General features: G+C 45.0%; 1 pseudogene; it reads right to left on the bottom strand.

The window, feature by feature from the left end:
• Positions 1 to 18,358: 18,358 nt before the first annotated feature.
• Positions 18,359 to 18,501, bottom strand: LOC145349621 (U2 spliceosomal RNA; annotated as a pseudogene).
• Between the last annotated feature and the right edge of the window lie 535 nt (positions 18,502 to 19,036).

Below are 19,036 nucleotides of genomic sequence, written 5' to 3'. Positions count from 1 at the left end.
TTATTAACTATCAAAGGGGGCAGGTTGGAGTGCAGGGAGGGGCTTTAAAACCCTGGAAAATGTATGGGTTAGGAATTTAATCATTTGATTCACACCATGAGAATTCAAGAAACGGATTGGTGGAGACCTGTGCTACAGAGTTTGCCACATCCTTAGCCAAGCTGTTCCAGTACAGCTACAACACTGAGGCCAAGCAACAATGTGGAAAATTGCCCTGGTAAGGCCTGTCCACAAAAAACATGAGAAATGCAGCTGTGTGAATTCGGCCGCATCAGTCCACCCTCAATCATCAGAAATGTGATGGAAGGTGTCATTGACAGTGCTACCAAGTGGCCCTTAATCAATAATAACCTGTACAATAATACTGCTTGGGACCTGCCAGAGCCACTCAGCTCCTGAAATCATTACAGTCTTGGCCCAAACATGGACAAAAGAGCTGAACTCCAGAGATGAAGTGAGAGTGATTGTCCTTCACATCAAGGCAACATTTAACTAAGTGTGGCATCAAAGAGCCCTAGCAAATCTGGAGCTAACGGAAATCAGAGAAAACTCTCCACTAGTTGGTTTCCTACCTTGCACAAAGGAAGATGATTGTTTTTATTGGTTGTCTCAGTTCCAGGACATCTCTACAGGAGATCCTGAGGGTAGTGTCTTCGGCCCAACCATCTTCAACTCTTTCATCAATGACCTTTCTTCCATCATAAAGTCAGAAGTGGGGATGTTCACTGATATTTGCACAACGTTCAGCACTACTTGTGACTCCTCACATACTGAAACAGCCCATGTCCAAATGCACAAGACCTGGACAAAATTCAGCCTTGGGCTGACAAGTGGCAAGTAACATTTGTGTCACATATTGTCAGGCAGTAGCCATCTCCAACAAGAGAGAATCTAACCATTGCCCCATGACATTGAATGGCATTACCATTGCTGAATCCCCACCATCAACATCCTGGTGGTAATTATTGGCCAGAAACTACATTGATTACAAAACTTGACCAAAGACTAGGAATTCTCCGGCGAGTAACTCACATCCTGAAGCCCCAAAGCCTGTCGACCATTCTCAAGGCACAAGATAGGAGTGTAGCAGAATACTTTCCACTTGCTTTAATGAGTGTAGCTCCAAGAGCATTAAAAAAGCTCAGGGCAATAAAGCAGCTCACTTGGTTGACACCCCATCCACCACCTTCAACATTCACTCCCTCCACCACTGGTAAATAGTAGCAGCAGTGTGCACTATCTACAAGATGCATTGCAGCAACTCACCTATGTTCCTTCTTCAGCACCTTCCAAATCCACAACCTCTACAGACTAGAAAGACCAGGGTTGCTGATGTTTGGAAGAATAATTTTTTAAAATGGTCCTGCTCCTTTTCGGGCTATACTGAGACATGTTTGGAGACAAACATTGAGTTTGATTATAGGGAGTGGCTGGATAGACTGGGAGTTTTTTCTCTGGAGTGTAGCAGGCTTGGGGCAATGTTATAGAGGTCTATAAAATAACAAGGAGCACCGATCAGCTAGATAGTCAGTATCTTTTCCCAAAGGTAGGAGAGTCTAAAACTAGAGGGCATAGGTTTAAGGTGAGAGGGGAGAGATACAAAAGGATCCAGAGGGGCATTTCTTTTCACACAGAGGGTGGTGAGTGTCTGGAACAAGCTGCCAGAGGTAGTAGTAGAGGCAGGTACAATTTTGTCTTTTAAAAAGTGTTTAGACGGTTACATGGATAAGGTCGGTATCGAGGGATAATGGGCTAGCAATTGGAACTAGCTTAAGGGTTTAAAAAAAAGGGCGGCATGTACAAGTTGGGCTGAAGGGCCTGTTTCCATGCTGTAAACCTCTACGACTCTTTGACTGTAAACAGGAAACCCTCATGGAGTTGTTGGTTCAGACATTTAAGTGTTTAATTAATTCATTAATGATATCCAAAATGATTGTTTCTAGAAGTTTTGCCACCATTGAGGATAAGCTGGCTGGCCTGGAGATGTTGGGCTTATTTTTGCATCCTTTTTTGAAGAAAGGTGTAAAGCTTGTAATTCTCTAGACTTCTAGCACCAGCCCTGAGTCAAAGGAAGATTGAAAAATTCTGGCTAGTGTCTCTGCAATTTTCACTCCCTTCCCTCAGTATCCTTGGAAGCATCTCATCCAATCCTGGTGCTTTGTCGACTTTAAGTGCAGACAGCCTTTCTAATACCTCATTTAAACATTTCTACTGATAGAGTTTCCTTCTCTTTCACCGTGGTCTGGGCAGCATCTTCTTCCTTGGCAAACACAGATGTAAAATATGCATTAATAGATGATCTACCCCTTCTACATCCACGTGACCCTTTTTGGTCCCTACTCCTCTTTTATTCCCCTTTTCTTATTTACCTATCTATAAAAGACTTTGGGATTCCCTTTTATGTTGGCCACCGGTCTTATTCATTCTCTTATTCACTTTTTCACCTTTCCTCTGAACTTCCTTTGTTCAGCTTGGTTTTCAATTGTATTTTCTACCTGACATCTGTCTGAAGCATACTTTTCTGTTCTCACTCATCTCCTGTGTGTCATACTCAGTGTGAGATGATACACTTTGGAAGGAGTAATTTGACAAGGAAGTATTCAATGAATCACATGCCATTGGGAAGTTCTGAGGAACAAAGTGATCTTGGCATGTTTGTCCATAGATCTTTGAAGGCAGAAGGGCATGTTCGTAGGGTGGTGAAAAAAGCATATGAGACACTTGCTTTTGTCAATTAAAGTATAGATTTCAAAAGCAGGGAGGTCATGTTGGAGTTGTATAGAACTTTGGTGAGGCCACAGCCAGAATACTGTGTGCAGTTCTGTGTGCAGTTCTGGTCGCCACATTATCAGAAGATGTGATTGCACTGGAAGGGGTGCAGAGGAGATTCACCAGGATGCTGCTGGGATGGAACATTTAAGTTATGAAGAACGGTTGGATTGGTGTGTGTCGTTTTTGTTGAGGAAAAACTGAGGGGCAACCAGATTGAAGTGTACAAGATTATGAGGGACATGAACAGAGTGGATGGGGAGCAGCTGTTCCGCTTAGTTGAAGGGTCAGTTATGAGGGGACATAGGTCCAACGTGAGGGCCAGGAGGTTTAGAGGGGATGTGACAAAATATCTTTTTACACAGAGAATGGTGACAGTCTGGAATGCACTGCCTGGGAGGGTGGTAGAGGCTGGTTGCGTCACTTCCTTTAAAAAGTACTTGGATGAGTACTTGGCATGTCATAACTTTCAAGGCTATGGGCCAGCTGTTGGTAAATGGGATTAGGTGGAAGGTCAGGCATTTTTCTTGTGTTGGTGCAGACTCAATGGGCTGAAGGGCCCCTCCTGCACTATGAGATTCTGTGGTTCTGTGAACAAATGTTAATCTAAGTACGTTATAGTTTCCTACTTCCTGTTTCCCTCTTTCCTTCAATAGCAGAGTCCATTGCTATTTTCAACTGATAGGACCTTTCCAGAATTTAAGGAACTTTGGAAAATTAAAACCAATGCATCTATTGGGCGAGATTTTACAGCTTTGCTCAGGCAAGACTAGAAATTCCCGCCTGAGGTCAACGGAGATTTCCGTTGCTGGACCCTTGCCTGCTCTGATTCTGTGCGGGTGAGGTGGTAGAGTTGTGGCCATTATCTCAGCAGCTGCTTTTTTAAGACCCTGGGGTGAAATCTATCAAGACCTGGGGACTTGTCAGCTTTTAGTTTGAATCATTTACTTAGCATTCTTTCCCGTTCATTTTCTCATTTGTGATTATTTCTGAGATGTTATTTGAAGATAGAATGAAATATTTTTTCATTTCACATGCCATTTCCCTATTTTCCAATATGAGCTCCCCATTCTCACTCTCCAGAAGACCAACTCTCACTTTATTTACCCTTTTCCTTTTTAAATACCAGTGGAAACTCTTGCTATCTGTTTGTATATTTCTAGTTAGTGTTAAAAAAATTAACACTGCGGGTTGGGAGAATCACGTATTTATTTAGTTTCCTTCGTGTCTCTTGGTCCTGACAGTAGATTCTATTTAAACTGTCCAAATTTCTTGAGGGTTAGTTCTGTCTGCAGAAACACTTGGGGTCAGATTTTCAAAGGGAAGAGGGGCTGGGGCTTGTTGCGGGCAGGATTTCAGAATTATTGGTTCAGAGGTCATCACAGATTATGTTGTGGGAGCGATGGAGCTGAGGCACAGAGTTGGGACCCAGAAATAACAACTATGTCCTCAACCAGATCACAACACAGAATCCAGTAAAAAGCTGGACGTAACTTAATCAATTGACATGAGTCTTGAAGCACTGATGTGCAACACTTACACTGGGCGCATTGAAGTGTTCTTTAGTTGCCAGCCATGGGTCAGTAGTGACATTCTTCCCCTGATTCAGAAAGCTTTGGATTGAAGCTTGCTTCAGAACCTTGAGCACAAAATCCGGGCTGACATGCCAGTGCGTTACCACGGGAGTGTTATATTGAGGGAGGTGCCATCTTTCAAAGAAGATTTTAAACTAGGGTCCATTCAGATAGGTCAATAAAATTCCACATCCGCAGCAGAAATGCAAGGAGGTTCACCCTGATGTCCTGGTCAGTATATTCATTCGATAACGAGCGTCACTACAATAGATTATCTGGCCATTATCACTGTGCTCCTTGTGGGAGCTTGCTGTGTGCAAATTTGCTGCTTTATTTTCACGTTAAAATAGTGTCTAAACTGCAAAAGTATTTTGATTTGCCTGTCAGACAGTTTGGGATGCCCTGAGGTAATGGCAGGCAATATATAAATGCAAGTTTGTCCTTTCTTTGATAAGCACTAATTAGTTTCATAGAGTAAGCCTAAACCTTTTATGTCATTTGCACAAAATGTTTTTTTTTTCTGCATGTTTGAAAATGATTTGCATTTCAATTATTCAGGCGATAGTTCTGTGGGGATTGTTGTAGGCATTCGAATAGTGCCAGATTGTACTAGGGGTAGATGGCTCAGGTGGACCTATTCCTGTGGGTGGTGTGAAACACTGGGACTTGGGATTTCGGAACAGTAAGTCATTCGGCTCCTCGAGCCTTCTCCATCAACCGATAGTATCATAACTGATCTGACTGCGGTCTCAACGCCACTTTCCACATGGGTGGCATGGTGGCACAGCGGTTAGCGCTGCTGCCTCACAGTGCCAGGGACCTGGGTTCAATTCCTGGTTCGGGTCACTGTCTGTGCAGAGTTTGCACATTCTCCCCATGTTTTTTAACTGGTTGGCGCAACATCGTGGGCCGAAGGGCCTGTTCTGCGCTGTAATGTTCTATGTTCTATGTTCTAAATCATCTGTGTGTCTGGATCCTCACTCCATGTTGAAAATCTGGCAGTGATTCCTGCTCAGTGCTTCCCAGTTCAGTATTTTGGAGAACAAGGTCCATCTATACTGTCCTGTCAATTACAGAGGGATGAAATGATGAATCTTTGCAGTTTCATCAAACATCAGAAGAGCAAAATCATAAATGTATTACAGCCCATTGGGAGTTCACAGCTAAACTTACAACAGAAGATAGCTTTTGAAAATTCACTTTTGGACCTGAACTTATTGCTGTGTGAAATATGAGACTCAATGCAATTATTATTCTCTTTGAAGACTTTACTTAATGTAAAAGAATTGTAAAAAGTGACTCACCACAAAAATACCAGGTAAAATTGATTCATTTTCTTAGTAGTGAGATTGAAATGCTGAGAAGCGTCTGTCTTGATATTAGATGAAAACTATGAACCCCATCATAAATAACATGGTAGTGCTTTTGAGAACATAAAAGCAGGGGAAATGGAAATTGGGATAGGCCGTTTAGCCCTTTGAGCATGTTGTGCCATTCAACAAGGTCATAACTGAATTTTTCCTTCAATCCATTTTCTTGCACACTCTCTTTATCCCTTAATTCCCTTAGTCCCCTAACTTTATTGATCTCCATGTTGAATGTACTCAACAACTGAACAACCACAGCTCTCTGGGTGTAGAATTCCAAAGATTTACAACATCAGGTCCTAAATGGCTGATCCTTATTGTGACCCCATGTTCCAGATTCCCCAGACAGAGGAAGTATTTTCCCAGCATCTACCTGGTCAAACCTTCAAGATGTATTGGAGCCAGAGCAGTCCAGGCAGGGGAATCGTATCTTGCTCGATGATGTTCCTAATGCAGAGCGGGCCTCGCTGTATCAGATGTCCCCCTGAGCCTCAGGCCTCTGCACTGGTGTCATTAGCCAAGATCTTAGTGGGTAACTCCAATCCCCTACTAGCCAACCCTACAGCCAAGGGTGACCCTTAAAAATGCCAGGTATCTCTGAGTGCCCAAGGGTGTGGCATTATGCATGCTCCCTGGATATTGTACACAGACGTGCATGACATTTAGCTGGTGGTCACACATAATCTGGATGTTTACTTTTACTCATTTGTGGGACATAGGTGTCGCTGGCTGGTCAGCATTTATTGCCCATCCCTAGTTGTCCTTGTTCAGAGGGCAGTTGAGAGTCAGCCACATTACTGTGGCTCTAGAGTCATATGTAGGCCAGATCAGGAAAAGACTGCAGATTTCCTTCCCTCAAGGATATTAGTGAACAAGATGGGTTTTTCATGGTCATCAGTAGATTCTTAATTCCAGATTTCTTTATTGAATTCAATTCCACCATCTGCCGTGGCAGATGGTGGAATGAACCCTCCCTTCACATCATCCATAATGGTGCCCTTCATTTCCTGGTGGAAGTGGATGCTCCCCCGGTGGCCCCATGCCTCTTGTATGCAGCTATGCATCAATGTGTGCAGCAGTGCAAGGCAACAGGTGAGCCTTCGTCGTGCCTGGACTGTGAGCCTCAGGCCCTGCCTATGACTGTCTTTTCCCCTGGATATTAAGGCTGATGAGATTGTTGAGCTATCAATCATGATGGACAGTTGAGAGGAGGCTCAAGGCTAATGGGCATGTGATGCCCAGAGGATGATCAGGAATGAACATCGCAACATCTACACCCTGGCAAGCTGCCTCACTCCATACAGCAGGGCAGCCACTGGAGGACCTGAATGGCAGACCACTATGTCCCCTCCCCTTGACCACCATGTGGAGGGAGATGCAGTTCACAAATGGTCTCCAGGTCAACTGGCATCGCAGCGGCCAAGAAAAGAGTTGTCACTGTTTAAATTAAAAGTAATATTAGGAAGCAGGTCTGCTCTCTGGGAAGGGTCAGAGCGCAAGAATGAATGGTTTCCTCAGAAAAAAGGGGGTTAGACTGGCCAGCTGTGGCAAAGAGAGAGAACACTTCAGGCTTGTGTGATTTCAAGAAGAAATAAGATATAGGGGGAAGGCAGGATCAGGATAAAGAAACATATCAGGAATTTGATGATCAGCCATGGTAAAAATGAATGGCACAGCAGGATTAAAAACCAAATTTCCTTCTCCAGCTTTTAGTTTCTACGTTTCTATGTAGTTGGAGCACAGACTGATTGTTTCAACACTGAGATGTTTGTTCTGACCTGGGCTGCCTGGCATAGACACTTTCAGCTGCTATTGAGCTATCTGCTGCTTGTGTTAAGAAGATTCTTCTGACCCCTTCATTGATCTTCTCTGAAGGTGTCATTCAAAGGAGTTCAAAGAGACCAGGGAACAACCAGGGCTCCTGAAATCAAACTAGGAGCAGCCCAAATGTAGATTGGAGTGCTGAAACTACCAGGAAGTTCTCCAGGTTTGCAAAGAACAAGGATTTCAGAGTGAACAGGAGACCTGAGATTTCCATTTTGGGCATCATGTCTGATTCAATGGGCCATTGGGAATCCTGCCTGCAGCGAGTGGCTCTGAGAATCGCCCTCGTAGGCCAAAACCTTCTGCTCTCATTCCTGGCTGAGAATCCCATTGCCACTGAGAGGGAATAGAGTTTTGGCTAGACACCAAATTTTCCGTTTTCGCTCACAAGTTGCATTGCAGATGAGATTGGAGAATCTCGCCCACAGTTCCCCCTTTTTCTCTCTTCCTCCCTCCTTAAATTATAGGGTTGTGTTTACTGGCTTTACTGGCTTGGAAACTGTTCAAGCATCTAACAAATTCTGGAATATCAAAGTTAATGGCCAAAATTTTCTGACCCTTCCCACTGATGGGATATTCCGATCCTGCCGATGGGGATCCCTCGCAGCACATTCCCTGGTGGTGGAGGATGAGAGACACGCAAAACCCCATGGACATTGGCGGAACCAGAAGATCTTGCCACCAGCCAATGTTGGGCCTCCACCACTGGAAAATACGCTGTGAGGGAGCCATAAAATCCCGTCCATAGTTTCCAATATCTCTGCGGAGAATTATCTTCATTATCTAGGGTGCAGGCTGTCATCACTTAATCCCATTGATTTCTCCAGTACTGTTTCTTCACCATCCGATTTCTTTGAGTTCCTCATTCTCACTGAATCCTGGCTTTCCCATTATTTCCGGGTTATCTGCAAAAAGACTACAGGAGCCAAAGGAAGTCATCATTCAATAAATTTTGAATTTGATTTTTAAAAAAACAAAATCAAGAGGTCGACTTGAAGGAGTCAAGTTTGATGGCAATGATCTCATGGGGTGATGGTACTCTCTTTGTTTGAAACTGAATAATGTTCACTATTTGTTGGAACTTGTAGCCAGCAGGAAGTTCACTGATACCTGTAAACTTTGTGGTGACTAATTCTCTCTATGCACTAAAGAAAAGTGGTTAAATGACCGTTCATTTTATCTTGACACATTTCTCAACTGATTTAAAATGAATAAATCTGTGACTGCATTTAAATAAAGGACAGGAATCTAACAGTAATACCCTAAAAGCCGGACATTCAAAACAGCACAGAGACAGTCCAATGTCATCTGTTTGTGAATTAAAGTGAAACACCAGTGTTTGGTTTCAACTATATTCCTGGTTACACATGAACAGAATGGATAATGATAAAAGGTCATTTAGCCCATCGTGGCTGTGTCTGTGCAAACTCATCGACTGAACTCCTTCCTTTTTTCTCTTCATCCAGGCCCTTTCACCAAATGCTTCATCAATCTTCATTTTAAAAATGTATTCAATTCCTAATATTATAATCACCATCTTCATAATAATTTATGGTATTGTACTCCAGATTCTGATTGTCCAGTGTGAAAACATCTTGACTGTATACATGGCCTATTCCTCCAGTGATAATCCTGAGGCTACACCCTATTATCATCAATTCAACAATGAGACAAAACAATTATTTGCTATTTGTAGCTGTTGCTCAATGGGCAACATTCTGAATCATCTGAATCACTTCCCACTCCAATCTTTTGAGCACATAATCTAAGTTCATACTTTCCAGGGCAAAACTGTGAGATTGTTGCACTTTTGAAGGATTCTTCTTGAGGATGCAATATTAATCCAAAAACCCATCTTCCCATTGAAGTAGACACAAAAGAAAAGTAGAGGAGTTTTCCAAGTAGCATGGCTAATATTTATCCTTAACCATCACCATGATAGTAAGATATCTGATTACTATATCATTGCTGTTTGTAACATTGCAAGTGTGAATTGGGCACTGCATTCCCCTACATGGATGACACTTCAAAAAAATACTTCATTGACTGTAAATAATTTTGGGATGTACTGAGGTCATGAAAGATATTGACCCGTAACTTCAGTGAAGTGGCCATCAGAGCCAGATTGCACTCTGTTCCTTGATTCTCACCGTAAGATGAAGTTGCTTCTTTTGCATCAACCCTCCCGACTCAGCCGGCTCACAATGGGTGCCAGAGGCCTTGTGTTAAGGATAACTGAGCACAGGTAAGGAAGTCACGTTCACTAACTGTTGTAAAACAGGTAAGTTTAAACATCCAATCACTATGAGAGGCCAGGAAAAAGGCAAGTGTGTTAGATAATTGGGTAGGAAAGGGTTTGGGGGTTGGGGTGGGGCTTTGGGAGTCAGTGTGAGAGTGGGAGGGTCGGGTGGTCAGTATGAGAGTGGGAGGGGGTCAGTATAAGAGTGGGAGTCAGGGGTCAGAGTGAGAGTGGGAGGGTTGGGGGTCAGTATGAGAGTGGGAGTCAGGAGTCAGAGTGAGAGTGGGAGGGTTGGGGGTCAGTGTGAGAGTGGGAGGGTCAGGTGGTCAGTATGAGAGTGGGAGTCAGGAGTCAGAGTGAGAGTGGGAGGGTTGGGGGTCAGTGTGAGAGTGGGAGGGTCGGGTGGTCAGTGTGAGAGTGGGAGTCAGGAGTCAGAGTGAGAGTGGGAGAGTTGGGGGTCAGTGTGAGAGTGGGGGGGGTTAGGGTCAGTGTGAGAGTGGGGGGGGTTGGGGGTCAGTGTGAGAGTGGGAGGGTCGGGTGGTCAGTATGAGAGTGGGAGGGGGTCAGTATAAGAGTGGGAGTCAGGGGTCAGAGTGAGAGTGGGAGGGTTGGGGGTCAGTGTGAGAGTGGGGGGGATCGGGGGTCAGTGTGAGAAGCGGGTGTCTTGTGGTCAGTGTGAGAGTCACACCCTAGCTATGACTGTAACGCTACATTCTGCACTCTCTCCTTTCCTTCTCTATGAACTGTATTCTTTTTCTGTGTAGCATGTAAGAATTAATACTTTTCACTGTATGCTAATACATGTGACAATAATCAATCAAATCAAATCAAATAGAACTTAGAAAAGGCAGGCTCACTTGACTCAGTTTTTGAGGAAATCAGAGAGTATTGCTGAGATAAGAGGAATTAGGAATATGTTTTCAGAAAGTGCTGAACAGTGAGAGAGTTGTAAACATTCAGACCAGTGATATTTAAGGAAACGTAGGGCTGGATATTATGTAGGAGGGGTAGGGGGGGTAGGTGTGGTCTGGGCCTCTGGTGTAAAAGTTAGGGGCAGCCTGCCTGCACTAGCCGGCTTTCACCACAGAACAATTGCCGGCCCTTTAACTTGAAGCAGGGCTTCCACCCCCATCCGAGGGGAAATCCTGCCTCGAGGAGCTGCCAGTCAATCCAATGGCAAGCTGCAGCAGATCTTGACCCAGCAGCACCACCGGCAACTGTGGCACAGTTTGGGCTGCAGCTGTCACCCACCTGGCAAGCCTGGGGCAGGGGAAGTAGGTGGGCTGGAGTTGACAGGGCAGGGGAGGGGAGGAAAGGTGGGGAAAATGTGGTGAGGAGGGGGGAGGGCACACTGAGTGGCTTTTACTGTACATCCTGGATATGAGGTCAGCGGCAGGAAGTGGCGCTCAATTGGTCATTAATTGGCCAGATAAGGGCTGCAATTGATCCACATCCTGCCACTCTGCTTCAGGAGTCTGTGAAATTCAGCCTGTAGTTTTGTTGATAGAATGATAGGAGACAGAAAGCAGAGAACAGGAACAAATGGGTACGTATATTGTTTTGAGATTGATGGGCTGAGGATAGTGATACATCTCTTAGATCTGTGTTGATATCCCTGTTTTCTTTTTCTATGACATAAGTGGAATGATTTGAAATTCCATAGATATAAAGTGAAAAGAGATTGCAAACTGGGAGGAAGAATATTAGAGATTGCCAGAGGACATGGAAAGATTTGAAAAGTTGACAAATATATGCAGATGCAGTTAAAAGCCTTGGTGGCATTTGGCAAGCGTACATTTTGGGAAATGAACACTGAAATGAATTCTACCCTTAATGGGAACATTTTAAATGCTGTGGAGAAACAGGGAAAGGAAGATACAACACATATATCTTTTTAAAGTATGAGACTCAGAGAAAAAGACCATTGAGCTTTGTGAAGCAGATTCTTTGACAGTTGTAAAATAAATTGGCTAAACCACAATTTGAAGTAAAGGGTATATAACTATAATTATTCAACATATAAGAAATTATGGTTAGGAAGAAAATCTTACTAAATTGGTGCAATATGTTACAACAGTGCCTACTCTTCAAAAGTATGGTATTATCTGTGAAGTGTACTGAGACAGCCTGGATTGTGAACAATGGTGTATAAACGCAAGACTTTCTTTTTTCAAGAAGAGAAACAAGTGCTGAGTTTTCAGGTTTCTAGAAGTTTGTGAAAGGGAAGTGGTCTGCAACATCTGAGCATCGGGGCTCACCTTCCCATTCTCAACCCCCCACGGATCACCCCTGACCACCTGACACCCCCCCCTCTCACTGAGAACCCCCACAACTGATCACCCCCTAATCATCTGATTCACCTACAAACCACCCGACCTTCAGTGACCACCCAACCAACCCCACTGAGCACCCAATCCCTAACCACAAACTGACCATCCTCCACTGACCATCCGGCACCCAACACCCCACTGACCGACTGGCCGCCGAACTCATACTATCTACCCCAACTCTCCCCTCCCCCCGCCACTCTCACACTGACCACCCGGCTAAAGTCTAGCTAGGGTGTTGAGAAAGATGAACATGATGCAACGTAAGTCCATTCAAAAATCTGACAGTGGCAGGGAAAAAGCTGTTCTTGAGTCAGCTGGTACATGACCTTAGAGATTTGTATCTTGTTTCTATGATCTGTCAGCAGACTAGCCCAGATACTATCTAACCTGGGAGCGGAAAACTTTGTGTTGGGGCAGCTAAGTGTGTGTCAAACTTGCTTAGCAGTGATGGTGAGGTGGCAATTTTCATTTCTTCATTGACAGTAAGCGTTTACGCCTTTCCAGGTTTCATCTTCGATGGAAACTGGTGAACAGTAGTCTGACGGTGCACTTTTGCCACTCTGTAGTTGCTGCTCCTTGCTGGGTTGTGGTGAAGGAGGTGGTCTTTTTGGCTCACCTTCTATGTGGTGGAGCCTCTCATTTAGAACACTTTGCTCTCTATAATCAGCATCTCTTATTTGAGCGCAGTGTCCATCTTAACGTAGCCTACTTCTTTGTGGTCTGCGCACCCATTTCCATTGCTCCCTCCTGCAAGAGTGTGATGGTGTAAAGTTAGGGAATGTTTCCATTCATCGTGGATCTTCATTATGTGCCCATTTCTACTGTAAAGACAAAAGTGCCTGATAGTCAATGCTGCTCTTGTGGTCAGGGCTCCAAGATCATTGGTAGCCAGGCTGTTGTGAAACATCTGGTCTGGCCTCATTCCCCACACAGAATCTGGGGAACTTAATCAACAGAAGTGAGGATTTAGAGGGTAATTTATTTACTCATTGTTGTGCAGGTCAGCATCACATTGCCTGACGCTGAAAAAACAGTCAAACCACTAGCCAGACACAAGCCCAGAAGGAGGCTGAAGTCTCTCAGTCATAGCCATGGTGGGGGAAGGGCAGTAGACTGAAGTGTACTTTAAATAGCACAAAAGAACAGTCAAACAGTGACAGAAGCTGCTTTCATGGTGTAACCAGTATAACCCTTAGTATCTTCATTGATGTCAAGAAAAATCCAGAAATTTGAAACCTCACCGGTCGCAGATTGTTTTAAAAATGAACAGATTCTGGACAGGAACCGAATCAAACCTTCCTTTCAATGTAGAAATGTAATTTAAATATCCAGAGAAGTCCAACATTTTGAAGCAAGAACTGAGAGAAAATCTACAGTCAGGTCTTTTCAAGATTTTTGTTAGAGCTCTCAAGGTTGGTTAGAACATGGACTTTGAATCATCAGACGCAGTGTAAACTATCAGGTTAAAATTTGGGTAAAATACACCCATTATTAGAAACTTAATCAACGGAAGTGAGGAGTTAGAGGGTAATTTATTTACTCACTGCTGTGCAGGCCAGCAAGAGTACCTCCTTGTGGAGGCAAACCCGCAATTCCCAACCTGCCCCTACTGGGGCTGCCCAAGGCTTCAGAGCAATTGGCCTTCTGATTGTTCTGGCATCAAGGGATGCCCTTCCTGCTGTACTCAATAGGATGGCGAATGTGCAGGTAACCAAATAGGAGGCTGCCTTTTGGAAGATTGTGCTACCTTTCTTACAGCCTACAAGTGCAGGCTTGGAACCCCTATTTCATCCTAACTTTGTGGTCCTAAAGTCCGTGGGGAAAATCCAGCCCTACGTAATGTCCAGCAGCCCTCTTGGCTCCTTCAGAAACAACAGCCTCAACCAAATCAAATTCCAGACCACGCATAGGGCCCGATTTTACCGTTGCATTGCGCCAGTTTTCAGGAACGGAAACATGGTAAAGTCGGGCATGAGGCCATTAACGCGATCCGTGCCTGCTCAGATTGCCACTCTATCGAAACCTGGGAATGGCAGCGATCCGCTTCACGCCCAAAATGGGCGCAGCAGCGATTTAAATGTATTTGCGTGCATTTAAATTGAATTAATAAACTGCCCGCCCAACTTATTCAGCATTTCCCCCTTTACCACCGCTTTCACCAATCTGGAACCGTGATGGAATGGACCTGTTGAATAAAAGCTTGAAACAGGCGCTCCAGCTGCTGAAGAGGTGAGTTCAGTGCTTCCAGCGGCCCCCTGACTCAGATCAGTGAGGCGGGGGGTGGGGGGGGGGGGGGGGGTTCAGATCATTCTCTGATTGAGGGGGGAGGGGGCTGAGCCAAATCGTTGTCTGGTTCGGGGGGGGTGGGTGGGGGAGGAGGTGGATCAGATGTATCTCTGGTGGGGGGCGGTGGTGGGGGGGGAGACCAACCATCGTCTGGTGGGGAGGGAGGAGGGAGTGGGTCAGACATTCCCCTGGGGGGTGGTGAGTGAGGCCAGATCATTGTCGGGAGGGAGTGGGGTGAGGCCAAATCGTTGGCTGGGGGTGGGGGGAGGAGGGAGGCGGGTAAGATTTATCTCGAGTTGGGGGGAGTGAAGGGAGGCCCAATCACCCACTGGTGGGGGTGGGGGAGCAGATGGATCTTTGGTGGGGGCGTGGTGGGTACAGGGGGTTCTGCGGCCACTCTGCAGGTGATTGGAGGGGGAGCGAGGGGTTAAGGGTGGCAATCGGTCTGGGTAGCAAGGGTGGATAAGGGGGACAGTAATGTGTGTGGGTAGCGGGGGGGTTGGTGGATAAGGGGGACAGTGATGTGTGTGGGTAGCGGGGGGGTTGGTGGATAAGGGGGACAGTGATGTGTGTGGGTAGCGGGGGGGTTGGTGGATAAGGGGGACAGTGATGTGTGTGGGTAGCGGGGGGGTTGGTGGATAAGAGGGACAGTGATGTGTGTGGGTAGCAGGGGGGTTGGTGGATAAGGGGGACAGTGATGTGTGTGGGTAGCGGGGGGGTTGGTGGATAAGAGGGACAGTGATGTGTGTGGGTAGCGGGGGGGGTTGGTGGATAAGGGGGACAGTGATGTGTGTGGGTAGCGGGGGGGGTTGGTGGATAAGGGGGACAGTGATGTGTGTGGGTAGCGGGGGGTTGGTGGATAAGGGGGACAGTGATGTGTGTGGGTAGCGGGGGGTTGGTGGATAAGGGGGACAGTGATGTGTGTGGGTAGCGGGGGGGTTGGTGGATAAGGGGGACAGTGATGTGTGTGGGTAGCGGGGGGTTGGTGGATAAGGGGGACAGTGATGTGTGTGGGTAGCAGGGGGGTTGGTGGATAAGGGGGACAGTGATGTGTGTGGGTAGCGGGGGGGTAGATAATGGGGATCGTGATGTTGTAGGGGTGGAGGTGGTGTCTATGGGAGTCATTGCTCCCGCTTTTCGCTTAGGGAGCTGCTTTCTCCACTTTCTGTGGCCCGGCAGCGATCTGACACGAGTGCGCTTTTTCAAATTTTTTCTAAGTGTGCATACAGTTCAGAGCTCCGATCTTTTTGGGTGCGCTAAGCCCTGCCCACAGCGCGAATGGGACCCACAGTTCAGGCTAAGTGTGTATGGCAGCGCCTGCAAGCAGATTTCTAGGTTGGTTCTGCATTACGTCCAGATTCAGCACTTAGAATGAAAATGGTAAAATCGAGCTCATAAAGTTTCAGCCTGCAAAGTATGTGTTGACACATTATTTAAAGTCTGAACATCACCACTGAGGCCATCTTTAGCTCCAGTAGTCCATAGCTGCCTAGGTATTGAATGGTGCCATCTGTATGTTGGACAATTCTGTGGAAGCTAATCGTACCATGGTGGTATAACAGCAATAGGAATGGGAAAATAATAAAGATTGAATTCAAAAGATCTACCTATTTTTAGACTCTTAGCAAGAAAAAACATGATCACATAGGCCACTGGATTCTTACAAAGTTTAAAAATTTATTTGTTAGTGTCACAAGGGGGTGCACATTAACACTGCAATGAAGTTACTGTGAAAATCCCCAAGTCGCCATCAATGGTGCCTGTTCAGGTACACTGAGGGAGAATTTAGCATGGCCAATACACCTAACCAGCACATCTTTGGACAGTGGGAGGAAACCGGAACACCCACAGGAAACCCATACAGACATGGGGAGAACATGTAGACTCCGGACAGACAGTAAGTAAGCCAAGCCGTGAGTCGAACCTCGGTACCTGGCACTGTGAGGCAGTGATGCTAACCACTGTGTCACCATGCCACCGATAAGCCCTGCCGGTTAACTCATGCTCCTCAGAGAGGTGAACCTGCCAACTATTCCTGCTCCAACCTAAGTATGACTCCAGTCTCCTTCTCTATGGATGACTCTCTGAACTGTTCTAGCAAACCACTCCACTATAAAAAAACATTCCCAATATTTCAACAATCTTTGTTTGAGAAGAATGCCCCAACATCCTCTCAGGACATCTACAGCAAGGCAACAAATGAGACAAATGTCTCCCACTCCCTACAGATAAATCAGGAAATAAATATTACTCTGAGTTTGAGAGTGGTCTTGCAAGAATCGTTCCAAGGACCTGAATGCTGAATGAGGTCTGAGAAACCAACAAAGGTTTTTAAAGACATGAAGGCCTAATTGTGTTTCTATGTAGGATTCTTCAAACATCAATGGAATGAAGACTAGTTCCATAGTGGCTGAGTGATCTGCTCCACCAATTTATTACCTGTGTGGTGAAAATGAAATTTCGCCCCAATCCGACATGAATTTTCAATTATTCACAATCTTTCTGTTCAATTGCTAACTTTTCAAAACTCATTCTTTCAACTTTGAAATAAAAGCTCAGTCAGCACTTTGATTAGTGCTCTGGTTTCAATCCTTTTTTGTATCAATTAGTTTTACTTTTAATTGTCTGATCTTTTGTTTTTTTTCTCTTGGCTGACTTTCAATTTATTTCAGCTGTGCTACCTTTCAAGTTTATTAGCTTAACAGACTCCAGTGCATTTGGATTAGTTAGATGACCATGGGCCTTGTTCCAATGATATTTTATAACCAGTTGTTAATCAGAAGCATGCGCCTCATCCGAAAATCATTCCCAGAGGAGGTTGAGATGCCAAATATCTGCCAATTTGTTTTTTGTTGACTATTTTGCGTCCCGGGCTTCGCTGAGTTCAACCACCAGCTCATGGAGAACAAAGTTGTTCATCCTCTGATGATTCTCACAGTAACTTCATTGCAGTGTTAATGTAAGCCTACTTGTGACGAACAAACAAATAAATAAATAATTAAGGGAGGTGACAACCTAGTGATATTATCGCTAGACTATTAATTCAGAAACTCAGCTAAAATTTTGGGAACCCAGGTTCGAATCCTGCCATGTCAGTTGGTGGAATTTGAATTCAATAAAAAAAATCTAGAAGTAAGAATCTACTGATTATCATGAAACCATTTTTGATTGTCAGAAAAATCCATCTGGTTCACTAATGTCCTTCAGAGAAAGAAATCTGCTGTCCTCACCGAGACTGGCCTTCATCTGACTCCAGAGCCACAGCAATGTGGTTGACTCTCAACTACCTCCTGAAATGGCCTAGAAAACGGCTCTGTTCAAGGGCAACTAGGAATGGGTAATAAAGGCCGGCCAGCCAGTAACATTCATATCCCTCGAATGAATAAAAAAAGTTTACTGAACTTGACAGTTGCAGTTGGATGTTTTTCCTTTTCTGGTGCAATATACCTGTTAATGGGAATATTAAGTTAATTTTCCTTTTATATTGAAGTATTTCTAAAGAGGCCATATCCTCCAGAGACTCAGATAATAAATGGGCCAGCAATGTGGAACTAAAATTACAGCATCGTGGCACAGGGACCCGGGCTCTCAATTTTGGCCTTAGGTGGCTGTCTGTGAGAAGTTTGCATTTTCTCCCTGTGTCTGCATGGGTTTCCTTTGGGTGCTCCGGTTTCCCCCCACACTCAAAATATGTGCGGGGTAGGTTGATTGACCATGGTAAATTGACCCTTAGTTTCAGGGGGCATTGGGAGGATGAATACGTGGGATTACAGGGGTAGGACCTGGGTGGTATTTTTTTTAAACTTTATTCCAATCCAATCAAGTCAAATTAAATCCAATTCAGTGTCCCAACAAGTTGGGACATTCCCAATCCAAGCTGATAAGACAGGGCTCTCACCTCCTGTCTTGGGCTTGATCTACATGATCCAAGCCGATTGGAGTAGGTGTAGCTCCTCCTCCAAGGCGTGATCTGATTTGCATCTTAGCCAAAAGGCCGAGATGCTGCTTTAAAAAAGTTGCTTCAAATGAAGCTGAAATGTAACCTAATGACTTCAACCAAGTGCAGCATGTTGATACTATACTTGATCTTAGCCAAGAGGCCGAGAAGCAATGGTTTTTTTTTATTCCAAAAATATACTTCATTCATAAAAATCTCAAATAAACTATTGCAAATCTACATGGCTTTGAATTGCAAACAATGCCGAATCAAAACATTTTTACAGATTTGTACAAATTACAATCATTACATTTCAATACTTAAAACTATAAATTACTCAATAAATTACTGTGTGCCGCTATTGCTCAGATTGGCACACAGTTACGCAGTTCAAGGGTATTCTGCAGTTCCCGGGCCTTCGGTCTGCTTCCGTTAAAAGGCCTTATATTGTGGCCTTTCCCCATTGTGCCTTTGCAGCAGCTGCCCCAAGCTTCAGCGCGTCCCTCTGCACGTAGTCCTGGACCTTGGAATGTGCCAGTCTGCAACACTCGGCCGAGGACAGTTCTTTCAGCTGGAAGATCAGCAAGTTTCGGGCGGGCCAAAGTGCGTCCTTCACCGAGTTGATGACCTTCCAGCAGCGGTTGATATTTGTCTTGGTGTGCGTTCCCGGAAACAACCCGTAGAGCACAGAGTCCTGCGTCACCGAGCTG

This window comes from Carcharhinus amblyrhynchos, chromosome 10, assembly GCF_965287045.1.
Source record: "Carcharhinus amblyrhynchos chromosome 10, sCarAmb.v2.hapA, whole genome shotgun sequence".
NCBI lineage: Eukaryota > Metazoa > Chordata > Chondrichthyes > Carcharhiniformes > Carcharhinidae > Carcharhinus > Carcharhinus amblyrhynchos.
The sequence above is the reverse complement of the archived record's forward strand: the minus strand, read 5'-3'. Positions and strand labels throughout refer to the sequence as shown.